The 13,907-nt window shown below is 44.6% G+C and overlaps 1 protein-coding gene across 17 annotated transcripts in view; it reads left to right on the top strand.

Moving 5' to 3' along the window:
* Positions 1 to 13,907, top strand: part of LOC3290563 (uncharacterized) — a 167,935-nt gene that overhangs the window by 46,241 nt on the left and 107,787 nt on the right. The window lies entirely within an intron of this gene.

Here is a 13,907-nt window from a genome sequence, read left to right as displayed (position 1 = left end):
AATGCATGAACGATAGGATATCTGCATTCAGCGGTATGTTAAAAGTATTGCAAAAATTCATAAGTCCGTTTACGACCGCTCCCATCAAATCGATTCAACATAGCATATTCAAATTAATCTTGCACTGGCGATCAAAGCATTCGCATCCACCACGTTAGAGGCGACGAATAAGAAAATTGAATTTATATTAAACGAACCCTTGCCAATCCATTGGCTTGCCAGCAGAAGCTCCAGCCGAGCTGTGTAAAGTGTCTCTGTAATACAATTGGCAGAAAACTTGTTGAAGTTGCTTTGCTTAAGCAAGTAAATAGGGCAAAAAGTCAAACGTGCTCGTAACAATGCTGCACACCGTGACAATGAAACAACGTAGTGCTGCGTAGGTTTGGGCCGGTGTGGACATAGTAACGAGCAAATAATCCACCATCAAAGTGACAATGTGAGATACGCAATTTCCTACTTCATCCTACCCACTCACATTCACCCAGCAAACCCTGTGTTACACGACGAATAGCAAGCTGCTTTCGTTTCACTTCAAAGATCAAGCAACATCAGCAACGGTGAAACGAGCATTAATGCTGCCATGTTTTTCATTTTACTCTCCCGTACGTTTTCGTACCGCCCCTTGTAAGGTTGACAATGTTTTTGTAAGAAAGTGTTCGCGCATAGGGTGTTTCTTTTTGTGTGTGTGTGTGTGTGTAACCGTTTTCCTTCTGCACGGTAAATTCATCACCCAACAGGTTTGCATTTCCCACGAAACAATGCAAAATGTATGAGGAGGACGCAGTAGGCGCCTTTGGGGTGGGCCCGGGCGGGAAGAGCGAGCATGGCGCGACCCGTGGCACGGTTCAGTGGCGAAGAAACACAGTCGCTTGCCATGCGCCAATACGCGCCCCGATGCTATCGGGCACCATGTCACCGCGGAAAGCCGTTCTACCCATTTAGTCGTTTTGTGTGGAAGTTTAGCATTTAATTAAAAATTAAAATTGCTACAGCGGGCGTCGCTCTCGGGCGTCGTTTTTCTCCTGAAGCGTCCTTGGAGTGAAGTCAATCAAGCTCGAGCGCGATAGCAAGCTCTATGTACTATGAGGGGGGTGAATTTGGTGGGAAGGTCCGTCGACATGGTGCATAATACCTAAGCAGGACGCTCTTATTTAGCCGTAGAAGATACAGGACAAGAAATAGGAGCAATAAAAAAAAGCTTTATTTGAGATCGAGCAAACAGAAGGACGTGTAAGTTCACGTTAGTAAGCTGACTGTGGAAGGGATCGGTGTCAAAAAAGGGGAATTTTTCCACCATTCGAACAGGGTTAATAGGGTCGAAAATTGAACCGATATTGCAATATTTCAAAATTGAAATTCTCCCTTAATTAATGCCCAAACACGCATATGAACACTGGTTCCGTGGCATCGAGCTACAGGCTACATGTTGCATCACCACTATGTACGGTGCAACCTGTGTTCAACTCGCTTAACAGCTTCACAGAAACACCGTGGCAGCGTACAGCAAGTAGCGTAAACCTTCGCTATAATGTTCCAACCCTGTCGGTATCGTCATATACGCCAGCGGGTGTGGGGCTTACCATTATGAATTCATGAGTGACGTCAAGGCGACACTCGTGCAAACAGGAGTGACGTTTACCGTCGCTTGTCCGTGGAACGTGTATATTTATATTTTTTTGTTCGTTCCTTCGAAAGACAACAAAATGCTTTCATTTTCGCAGTGACGTGTAAGCGTGTGAAGCAAATGAATTTCCCGGCAAGAGAAGGTAGCAGCATAACGAAAAACTGGCTGCCCTAAGAGCATAAAGAACTGCACGGTTCTGGCAACCATATTTGCCAGGAAAAGCCAGTGTATGCAAAGCATACACAAAAAGCTCGGAGCGCAGTGTGCAGTGTGTTTTTGTGTTGTTATTTTTATGCTTTAAATCCTGCCATCGACCTTTCTCAGCTTGTTCCGCCCGATCAAGAGAATGACAATATGTTGGGAACGTTTTTGTGACAGGTAGGAACTGGGAAAAGGCGTTTTTTTTGTAGAATTCCGTTTTTTACGGAAAAGTAGTTAACGTGGAGCCCACCAAAATGAAGCGTATTGCTGTGCGCATCTAATTGATATTTTCTTCCATAGAGCAAGAGTGTTGAGTTTGCCAAACGATCACCCGTGAAGTGGAATGTTTGGTGGTACGTGAGTAACAATTTGCGGTATTTGAACAGATGATGGCAAATTTACTCAAACAAAAGAAGCGCTTGGCGTATGGAAGGCAAGATGTTAGCTCCAAAACTATTGCACAAACTATTGCCTTTATTTGAACGATGGTAGTGACAGCTATAATAAATTGCTTGTGAATGAAAATATGTACAATATTTAATACAGGAGGAACGGTCCAAAAAGGCCGTATTGCTTAAAATGTAAATATCAAAACAATTTTCCTCAAAAGTTAGTCAAAGTACGCAGCCTTTGAAAGCTTTCTGAATTGTTTGATTCAGCCAAACAAACATTAGTCTAGATTTAAAGTCAAATTATACCGTAACAGTGATGCATTGAAACCCTGTGCTAAACATGAAAGCACATCAGTGCAATGAAAGGTAAATCAAAATCCATTCAAATCAACTACAATGGATTCTGCAGCAATACTCTTTCCTCGTTTTCGTTTGTGTCAAATTCAACAGCTTCTACTCTCAGCAATGATGAATTTTGTTTTCACAAATAAAAGCTTACCCATGCACTGTTTCTAGACAATACAGTGATGGGGCTAAGTAGCTGATGTACGAAAAGCAAGCCTCATGCCACGCCTTTAATAAGCCGCTTTATGGAGCAAGATTGAAATGTATAACCAACAAACTATTGTCCATCAGAATGTACACTCCATTTTTCAATCCATACTGCATTGAGGTTGCCTAATTTTAATCCGATTAAAAGCAACGCATCGTAAAGGATACCATCAACGATCGTAAGTCCATTTGCAACGGCTGCAATGCCATTCACTGCGCGTTACGGGTCAGCTTCCGCTTGTACCGCATTCTTTGCCCCCTTTTCGGCGGGTAGTATTGCAAATTCCAGCGTTTTGTACACAATTATCACCCTTCTTACCTCTGGCCTGCATCGGAAATGTTGCCGTGCAGATGTAATCTGAAATTAACCAAACGCCCAGCACCGAAGTGCTTGCAGTGCTGCACCAGCAGGTCCCGTGGGCGTACCGTTCACCTCCCACCATTTGCATACATCCCTGCTGAACGATTTGTAATCCAGATTAGCTTTCGACCAGCTCACCAGCTAGAATTCGCAGGACGCAATTAAACAACTTTCCCACCACCAAGCGCCAATCGATTGGTGCTTCGGGAACCACCCGAAGGACATTTCATTATCACTTCAACGCACCACGACCTCGGGTCCAGGGCAAGATGAAGCATCAGGCTAATGTGGCAACCTTGCGTATTACTGCAACGCACTGTAAAGTGCCGAAAGCTTTTAACCTTTGTAAGGTTCCGTACACACCTTTACGCTTCCGTGTCTATTGCGAAACTAATACGCGTTCCTCTATTAACACTAATACTACAAACTTATACTACCTACGCTATGTAAGGATCATTACACTACTACCACGAAATCTTCCAGTTGAATTTGTACAGAATAAAATTAAGTTAGTCTTATCTCGCAATCGATCTCGATCACATCTCTTTCCCCGTTAAATTCCTACAAATCGAAAGAACGCGCCAAAGTGGTGACCCCGACGTGATCCACCATCATTTAATCCGTAATTTGTTAATTCATTACCGCATCGAACCGTGCATCGCAAATTAAGTGTAAATTCGGTTGATTACGTTTTCGCGCAATGATGAATAGTGAAGATAAAAAAACCGACGCCGCCGCCGACGGCACGAGTAGGGATGCAGCACAATCGCTCGTAGGAGAAATAAAAGCACCGAGACTAAATCCGCCCAGCATGACCGACACAAACATCGAAACCTATTTCATGTCGCTGGAATTTTGGTTTGCGGCATCGGGGATCAGCTCAGCATACGATGTGCGCCGATATAATATCGTGATGGCTCAGGTGCCACCCAATAAGCTGACGGAACTACGCTCGATCATCGATGGCACTCCGGCATACGATAAGTACAAATACATCAAAAGAGAGTTGATAGCGCATTTTGCCGATAGCCAGCAGCGCCGTCTTCAACGTGTCCTCTCGGACATGCCGCTAGGAGACATGAAACCTAGTCGTTTATTTAACGAGATGAAGCGAGTAGCGGGCGATGCATTGAGTGAGGAAGTGCTGCTTGATTTGTGGGCAGCTCGATTGCCGCCACATGCTCAAGTAGCGGTGATCGCTTCTCGAGGAGATGCTGCGGATAAAACGACCATCGCTGACGCCATCGTTGATTCGATGGGACTACGAAAAATCGACGCCATTGACCACATGCAAAATTTTGCGATGGCGCCTTCCCACATCAGAGAACAGGAGGTTGTTGACCCTATACAGGAACTGCATCGTGAAATCGCCGAATTATCTAAACGGCTCGAAAGAGTTTTGCCCAACCGAAGAAATGAACGCGGACGATCGCTTTCCCGTTCTCGTCGTAGTGATTGGAACGATAACCGTAGCTTAAGGGAGCCTTCTACCGGACCGTGTTGGTATCATCGCACGTTCGGCAACGACGCCCGGAGGTGTCGAAAACCGTGTACGACCGGTGCACGATTTGCATCTAACCAGCAATGAAGACACTCTGCTGATGCTATGGGGGAACCCGGCGAACATTCCTCCACAGTTACAATCTTTCGCTTAAAAATTACGGACTCAACCAGCTGCATGCAGTTTTTAATCGACACGGGTGCCGATGTGTCCGTAGTGCCGCGAGGATTGCATTCAGCAAAAGTGAAGCCAACCTCTCTACAACTGTTCGCCGCAAATGGGACACCAATTAAAGTTTATGGAGAAGTTCTACTAAAGGTCAATCTTGGCCTCCGACGAGAATTTTTGTGGAGTTTCCTGATCGCCGACGTCACATCAGGAATAATTGGTGCCGATTTTTTACGAAATTTCGATTTATTAATCGATTTAAAAAGAAATCGCCTCATCGACAACACCACCCATCTCGAGTCTAACGGATCGCTTGCCAAATCCAGTAAGTACTCCATTAAAACGTTTAATTCAGTGTCACCATACGCAGATTTACTGGCTCAGTTCCCGACGATCACCCGTCTCGCACCCCCGGGGACGATCAGCCAATCGACGATCTGTCATCGAATTGAAACTACAGGACAACCGGTATACGCTCGACCAAGACGCCTGCCTCCCGACAAACTAGAAGCAGCTCGAACTGAATTCGAACACCTGATGAAACTCGGCATATGCCGACCCTCAAGCAGTAACTGGGCCAGCCCTCTTCATATGGTAAAAAAGGCGGATGGGTCCTGGCGACCATGCGGGGACTACCGTGCCTTAAACGCCCAGACGGTTCCAGATCGATACCCTCTGCCCTACCTTCAGGACTTCACGACCATTTTGCAAGGTAAAACTATATTTTCCAAAGTTGACTTGCAGAAGGCGTTTCACCAGGTTCCCATCCATCCTGACGACGTACCTAAAACGGCCATCACGACACCTTTTGGCCTCTTTGAGTTCTCCTTTATGACGTTTGGATTAAGGAACGCAGCTCAAACCTTCCAACGCCTGATTCACGAGGTCGTTCGGGGACTCGATTTCATCTTTCCGTATATCGACGATCTGTTCATCGCTTCGTCTTCGCCTGATGAGCATCGGGAGCATTTACGCATGCTGTTTGAGAGGCTGAAGCAACACAACTTGGCAATAAATGTAGCCAAATGCGAATTCGGGCGTGACACACTCGATTTTTGGGACATTCTGTCTCCGCTGAGGGGATCCGTCCGCTTTTGGAACGCGTCGAGGCCGTCAAGAATTTCAAACAGCCCAGTACAGTTAAAGATTTGAAAAGTTTCTTGGCCATGATCAATTTTTATCGGCGGTTCGTCCCAAACGCGATCCAGGTACAGATTCCTCTGCTGACGATGATTCCCGGCAATAAGCGAAACGATCGTACGCCGCTGACCTGGACCGATGAGACGATGGCCGCATTTAACCGTTGCAAGCAACAGCTAGCCGAAGCAGTTTTGCTAGCTCACCCCGCCAAATCAGCCGAACTATCTCTCTGGGTCGACGCTTCAGATATCGCTGCAGGCGCGGTATTGCACCAAATTGTAGATGGAAACGCACAACCGCTAGGATTTTTTTCGAAAAAATTCGACAAGGCTCAACTTCGCTACAGCACGTATGATCGCGAGCTTACAGCGATTTTCCTGGCTGTGCGGCATTTCAAGTTCATGCTAGAAGGACGAAATTGCCACATCTACACGGATCACAAGCCGATCATCTTCGCCTTTCATCAAAAGCTCGACAAAGCTTCCGATCGCCAAGCTCGTCAATTGGACTTCATCGGACAGATAACGACGGACATAAGGCATATAGTGGGCAAGGAGAACATCGTTGCTGATTTGCTCTCCCGCATCGCTGCCATCCAAACTGTGCCTACGCTCGATTACGACGCCCTTGCTGATGACCAAAAAATCGACGAGGAAATCCAGGACATTCGGCAAGGTAAATTAAAATTGTCATTGAATCTAAAGTCTTTTTCGATTCCAGGCAGTAAGAAACAACTGCTATGTGATTGTTCAGGCGATCGCATTCGACCCTTCGTTACGAGACGTTTTCGTAACACAGCACTGCAGGCAACACATCATCTTTCTCACCCTGGCACTCGTGCAACGGCCACAATGATGACGGAGAGATTTGTATGGCCCAACATTCGCAAGGAAAGCATCGCTTTTGCTAGAAGCTGCCTACAGTGCCAACGATCGAAAGTCACTCGCCACACGCAATCGCCTGTGTCTCGGTACTCAGCACCCGACAGTCGATTTGCGCACATCAATATAGACATCGTGGGGCCTTTTCCTCCGAGTAGAGGAAACCGTTATTGCCTGACAATCATCGACAGATTCACTCGGTGGCCGGAAGCATTCCCCATTCCAGACATGACCGCGACAACAATCGCCGACGCTCTTGTTTCCGGGTGGGTATCCAGATTTGGCGTTCCTGCATGCATAACGTCCGATCAAGGGCGCCAGTTCGAGTCATCGCTGTTTTCCGAACTAGCTCGGTTGCTCGGATCCAGCCATTTCCGGACTACTGCGTACCATCCCCAATCGAATGGTATCATCGAACGATGGCATAGGACACTTAAATCAGCAATCCTCTGTCACGATGCCGACCACTGGAGCGAGCATTTACCGATCATATTGCTCGGTTTGCGGACAGTGTACAAGGAGGACATTAAAGCTTCACCTGCTGAGTTGGTATACGGAACGACCCTCCGAATACCATCGGAGTTTTTTGTTGACGTATCGCAAAGCACGAATGAAGCTGAATTTGTCACAAAACTACGAAGGGCTATGCGTGATCTTCGCCCCCAGGAAACCGCGCGACACGGAAATCGAAGTGTATTCATGCATCAAGACCTGCAAACGTGCAGGAACGTATTTGTGCGTAACGATTCAATTCGACCATCGTTATCACTTCCGTACGAAGGACCGTTCGAGGTGATGAACCGAACCGACAAGTTTTTTAAACTGAACATCCGTGGGCGCACAACTAACGTTTCGATAGATCGTCTAAAACCCGCTTACGCGCTGGAAGAACAGCAAACGCCAATTATTACGAAACATGCTGCCACAACTCCTACTATTACTCCTTCGGCTAAAGTCACGCGTTCGGGTCGACAAGTTATAATCCCTTCTCGTTACCGTTAACTTGTCTAGGAGGGGAGTACTGTGGCAACCTTGCGTATTACTGCAACGCACTGTAAAGTGCCGAAAGCTTTTAACCTTTGTAAGGTTCCGTACACACCTTTACGCTTCCGTGTCTATTGCGAAACTAATACGCGTTCCTCTATTAACACTAATACTACAAACTTATACTACCTACGCTATGTAAGGATCATTACACTACTACCACGAAATCTTCCAGTTGAATTTGTACAGAATAAAATTAAGTTAGTCTTATCTCGCAATCGATCTCGATCACATCTCTTTCCCCGTTAAATTCCTACAAATCGAAAGAACGCGCCAAACTAATAATTAATAGCAAAACTGTTTGATGATGCTCTCCAGCTACCACGAATTCGCTTTGTTGGTCGGTCTGGTGGGTTTATGGTCGGAAGGGCACCAGAACCGGAATACCCTTGAGCGTGCGTTTCTTTATCACAACCGGAGCGGTAAACCATTCGAGAAGTGAACAAAGAAGTGAAGTGTGCTCCGTTCGACTTGCACAAATCAATGCTCACCCCGGGTCCGTTTTCCATAAGCCTTAAGGTCTGGTCTGGTACGGCTTGGTTCGATGAATTGAAGCCTAACAACCACTTGAGCGTGTTTCTATTGGGCGTGTGCCGCACCCCGGGAAGACGCACCATCTTTATTAATAGTCCATCTCATCATACCTGTTGATTGGATCTCCGTTTGTTTCCCCGGGAAAGTGCTCCAATCGGTAGGTCCCTCGGAAGGTCGCTTCCAGACGTTCATCCTGCTCAGTGCTAAAGAGAATTGAAATCAGATCGACAGCAGATGAAATAATTAATTAGAAGTGCATTGCACGTCTACTCTCGCACGCTTTTCCCGACCACGTGCGTTGGAGTTGTGGTTTTCACTGAATGGTTTCTCTCAGCTTCTGCAACGATGTGGATGGGTACACAGCTGCTTGCCAGCTCGAATTCATCATCCGGTTGCAATCGGTCAGATAGATAAAGCAATTTCCGACCCAACTCTACACGTATTGCGTTGTAAACTTACTCACACACCATCGCCCTTTGCCAATGGGCTTGAGATTTTTACCCCAAGTGAGCCAATCATACCCCCAAGCATCCCCGGTACCGGGCCAGCATAGAGAATTTCTCGAGCCCATAGCACGGCGAAACAAAACAACAATCCATCTTGATTTCGTTGTTCGTGCTTGGGCTAGCAATCGATTGAAATCCTCCGGCCCATGATCGGTACGCTCATGGGTTCCAATCGCGGCGAACGGAAAGGGGGGCACAGCAGAACCACTGCCGACTCCCAGCGCGAAAGGTAAAACAACATTCCGTTCGTACCGAAATCGGGCTTACGGGGCCGGCCCGAAAACACGCAAAGCGAAGGAATGCGTCGAAAGAATGCTTGCTCCCGGTACGGTGCAGCTGAAGGCATTTTCTCTCTGGTAGCAAGAAAATTCCTCCATTACTGCTTACGCATTTCTCGATCACTGCCCCAAGGGGTAGCAAGCTCCCTTTACCTAACCCACCTGGTGGAAGATATTTTTGGGCCCACTTTCGGACGCTCCAGGGAGCTTTTGGCAAACCATTCTTCCCATTCTGAGAACTGTTCATCATTATTCAATCAGTGTTGTTGCACGGTTGCGGCGAACGGTTGCGCTCGAACCGTTAAGGGAGGATGCTTTTTTTTATGTTGTTGCTTATTTTTGTGCCCCTCCAGGTAGCAGATGGATAATTGAAAGACTGATTGATGATTTGTGCTCGGTGGTTAGGGAGAAAACAATAAAGTATCAAACCTTCCAGTGGGCGGTGGGCAGCACAGCACATTTAACAGACAAATTACGTCAAATGATACTTTCGGCAGCAAATTTGTGGTTTTTTGGCAAATGTGGACGAAAATGATTCACTGTTTCGACAATAATATTACGTAGCTTGGTAGTTAATAAAATGAAATAATTGATACTTGTAGTGTGGTTGGCTGGCCGAGTTTTACAACTGAATCACAACTGTTCGAACAGCTTCTTGAATTATATTAACATTCCGATAAGTTATGATCATATTACAATATCCCAAATAGAGGATATCAAACAGTAAGCCTAAACATTTAACAGACTTTTCGTATTTTTCTTGTATGGTACTTTGAAACATCCATCTCATTACTCCTTTTTGCTATGAAGTTAGAAACACTATAAAAAAATCCTTTTTTATTATTAGGAATATTCCGTCTATTTTAGACGGCAAATAATGCCCTTTTTAAATCGTCCAGTAGACGAGCAGGGTTTCAAATCTATTAATACCATTTACAGTACATCTAAAATTGTCGTCTCCTAAAAATCTTATCAACTTATCAACAACTAATAGGACAGCTAATTGTTTTACCTAGACTTCCTACAGTAGCAATTCCATCATTTACTGTTACACCTTCAGACAGGCAATATTTGAAGAACGTATCGAGTATGTATGATAACAATAAAAAGGGAAGTGATAGTGAAATCAATATTGAAGATTATCAATAATAAATGTTTTTACACTTAAAATAATTGAACGCTCCCATCAACAAATGATTGAATTTAATGGGAATTGTATATTGACAGCAAATAATACTACTCACCTGAACAATCTTTTGAGCCTAAACTTGAAAAATTCTGTACTACGAAACACCGAATGCATCGGTTTTCATCGATCTCAACACCACACTCATCATGTGTACCAATTATTTTTGTGCAAGCGCCAGCGTGAACTTGTCTTCAATAACACTTCAATAATACTAACAATATCCTTACACATTGATTTAACAGCCGTGTGACACCCACCTGGTCGTGGGACCCCACAATCGGTTAGTCTGCCATCAGTGTGCAGTTAGATGCTGAAAGGGTTTATACTATTCCCGCAATAGGCACACATCCATGGTCGGCAAGTCGGTGGCAGCCACCCGACAAAACCTTCATCCCATTCATCTTCCTCAACCAAATGTGTCATAGAACGTATTACCCAAGCAAAAAAAAAAAACAAAGTATTGCCAGGTAGAAACGGCTCCATAGATGGATGGAAAAGATGAATGTTACCCATGCTAAAAATAGATTATTGACAATTTCCGTTCCCAAACAGATGGAGCGGGACTTTTCCGTGTGCCCCGACAGGCAGCATATTGCATTGCATTACAGTAACTGGATTAATGGGTGCGGTGCTACCCATCTGTTCATGGTCTGATGCCGAAGCTAACTGGATGGAAACTGATCAGTGCGCAGAAATCGAGCGATGTAAATGAGTTCCTAAGTGCAGCCCAGCTAGGGACAGAAAGGGAATAGAGCGTAGAGCTTTCCCGCTTGGTTGTTTGAAGGCGCTGCACAAAAGAATGCCTCCACAACAGCATAAAAACCCTGTGAATTGTGAACGCTCAGGTGTTCCATTGTGATGTACCTTGCCGTGGGATTCCTTCTGCCATACAATCCATCTCTAGTCACAGCCACACTGTATAGTCATGTGAATATGGGTGAACACTCTCCACGGGGTTCATGCATGGGTGAGTGGCCTCGATACAGAACGATTGCCGGATGGAGCGGCGTGATAGCAAGTACAGCACCGGGTGACATTTTTAATTGGCCTCATGTTGCCTTATTCCAGCAGGCTTTCAATGGGAGCTTTATTTTCAAGCGAACTGAGAAATCAATGAAAGAGGTAGGCCAGAATTGTATCTTGCTGGGGTGTGTATTTATTGCATTGGAGATGTACTATATTTGCAGTACATTCTAGTTCTCTGAAGCAGATAATTAAACCAGAAAGAGAATGGTTGCATTGCAAAGAGTTAAAGTTATGAGTTTCCAATTTTGAAATAAGTTTTTTGTGGATGCATTCTCAGTCAAATTGTTACCTGATTTTTTTGAGCCTTTGTAAAATTAGCAGCAATTTGAGTGAGGATTTTAATTGCATTGTTGTGGTCTACTCGTAAAAACAAATCTCGTCAAATTCCAACTTATGCTCTCCATTGTATAAACTAAATATTGTAGTTCATTTCGTCGAATAAAAACCCCCACCATGCTGCTTTATCATCATTATTTAATTACTCCCTCAAATATGATGACGCTGAAACGCTAAAAGCATCACTTTGTAATCCCTAAAAATATCGCGCGTCATTTGCTGGTGAAACTTTTCACACCACGCCTTCAGCTGCCCAGCACCATGGTTGGTGGTGGCGGAATCACTCATAAGCCGATGATTAAATCACAGCGTGACGATAGCAGGAAGTGAAATAACACAAAGAGAAAGCCAAACTACAAACAAAACCCTCACCGCTCGGAGAACAAAAAAAAAGAGACGCCACGGCTTATCGCCCGCACCCAACCTGACCGACCGACCGACCGATGCGGTGACAGAAACGAACCGGAAAATCAGGTCGCCTGACGTCCCGCCGTGAGCGGAATAAATGAGAATGCTTCTCGGCTTCGAAGAAATTTTTCATCCACCCATCACTAGTTGCCTTTGCGGATGCTTGATCACATTGTTCTCGGTTCATTGTAGGGATTTATGGCGAGTTCATAAAATGCTCGCGCTAGCTGCAGTAAAGCGGGGGCGATATTGGTTGGTGCGGTACAGGGTGGACAGTGCAGTTGGTGGGTTTTCAGTTCCGGCAAAAAAAGGTTTCGACGGATTGATTCGTAAGATGCGTGGGGCTGGTACCGATTACACTGTTACCTGTTGGTGGTTTAGCTACCGATTGTTCCTTCCATAAAGAACACAGTTATTAACCATACAGTGCAAGGAAGGCTCATACTAAAAGGCGAAAGGCCAATTAACTGTGTGATGCAAATGTCTTTTTTTGTGAATGTCTGTGGCTTACTACGAACCACCGCATGAGTTCTAAAATCCACTTTTTGATCCATCTTTCTCTTCTCACAAACATAATTAAAAGTTGATTCAAAAGATCATTTGTGTAATTGAAATGACGGGAAATCAGTTATATTGATTTTGTGAGTAAATCATGTCAATGTATGTCATACGTTGTCAAATAAACCGTATGCACTAGTAAACTATGTTGAATAGCGTCATGAGATAGATAAGCTCTTATATCTACAGAAAACGCTAAAGCTATTCTAATGCTTACATGTTTTGTGTGCGTGGTTGCTGTGCACCTGGTTGTTATTGTTTTTTTTTTTGGCAATCACAGCACATGGCAAGCATTTAATTGCTTCAGTTGTTAATTTTCATACTTCATTGCACCGAGGTTGCGTGTGTGAAGGGGTAGAATGCGATCAAAGGTAGGGTTGTGTGCGTGTATTGCTATTAGCAACCGCCTGCTGCTACTGACATTCTGGAATGTAAATTTAACGGTAACATAATTCGTTTCATTCCAACCGCTTCGGTGAACCTTCGTGATTGGCCGTACCGCTTTCCGGGAATGATCGGTATTGCAAATGATTTTTAAAAAGTATCGATAGAATTACCTGTGCGTTGCTGCATTTTTCAATACCCGGGTGGCGGAAGGGTGTTGAACGGAAAGGGGGTTAATTTTCTTTGTAATTGAGAATTTCAATTTGTTTTTTCGTTGAATTTTACATCGGTTGTATGATCAGGGGTTTTCATACCACGGATGGACGGTAGTAAGCTTTCACGCCAGATACCTACCACCTCTCCCCTCCCTATCACACATTCAAAAGCCACAAAGCCACCATGTACGATGCAGGTATATTAGCAAATATTTAATTAACATACTTTATCGATTCTCATTGTGCGCTCCGGATCGAAGCGGGTAGTGGGTTTTGTGTTGAGAGCTGGTTTGCAGACTTTTTTTTACTTACTGAACTTACATGGGAGAGGAATTCATATGCAAAAACTATTATTTTAGCTTGGGGTTTTTTTAGTAGAAAGTTTTTTACAAACTTTGTTTAATATTCGCTTCTGATGAAACATCCTACATTGCATTACATACATCATACACGGGCATATGTAAACATTAAGCAACACTTTAACCTACATCACTGTTTCATCAAATTCTGTGATATGTGTAAAAAAACACACACACTCATCGCTAGGGAAAACCTCCCCTTCGCCTTACGCTACCCTTAACCATTTCAATTACACTGTATTTTTCCTTT

The sequence above is a fragment of the Anopheles gambiae genome, chromosome 2, assembly GCF_943734735.2.
Source record: "Anopheles gambiae chromosome 2, idAnoGambNW_F1_1, whole genome shotgun sequence".
NCBI lineage: Eukaryota > Metazoa > Arthropoda > Insecta > Diptera > Culicidae > Anopheles > Anopheles gambiae.
Note: the sequence above shows the minus strand (reverse complement) of the source record. Positions and strands in the feature narration are given on the sequence as shown.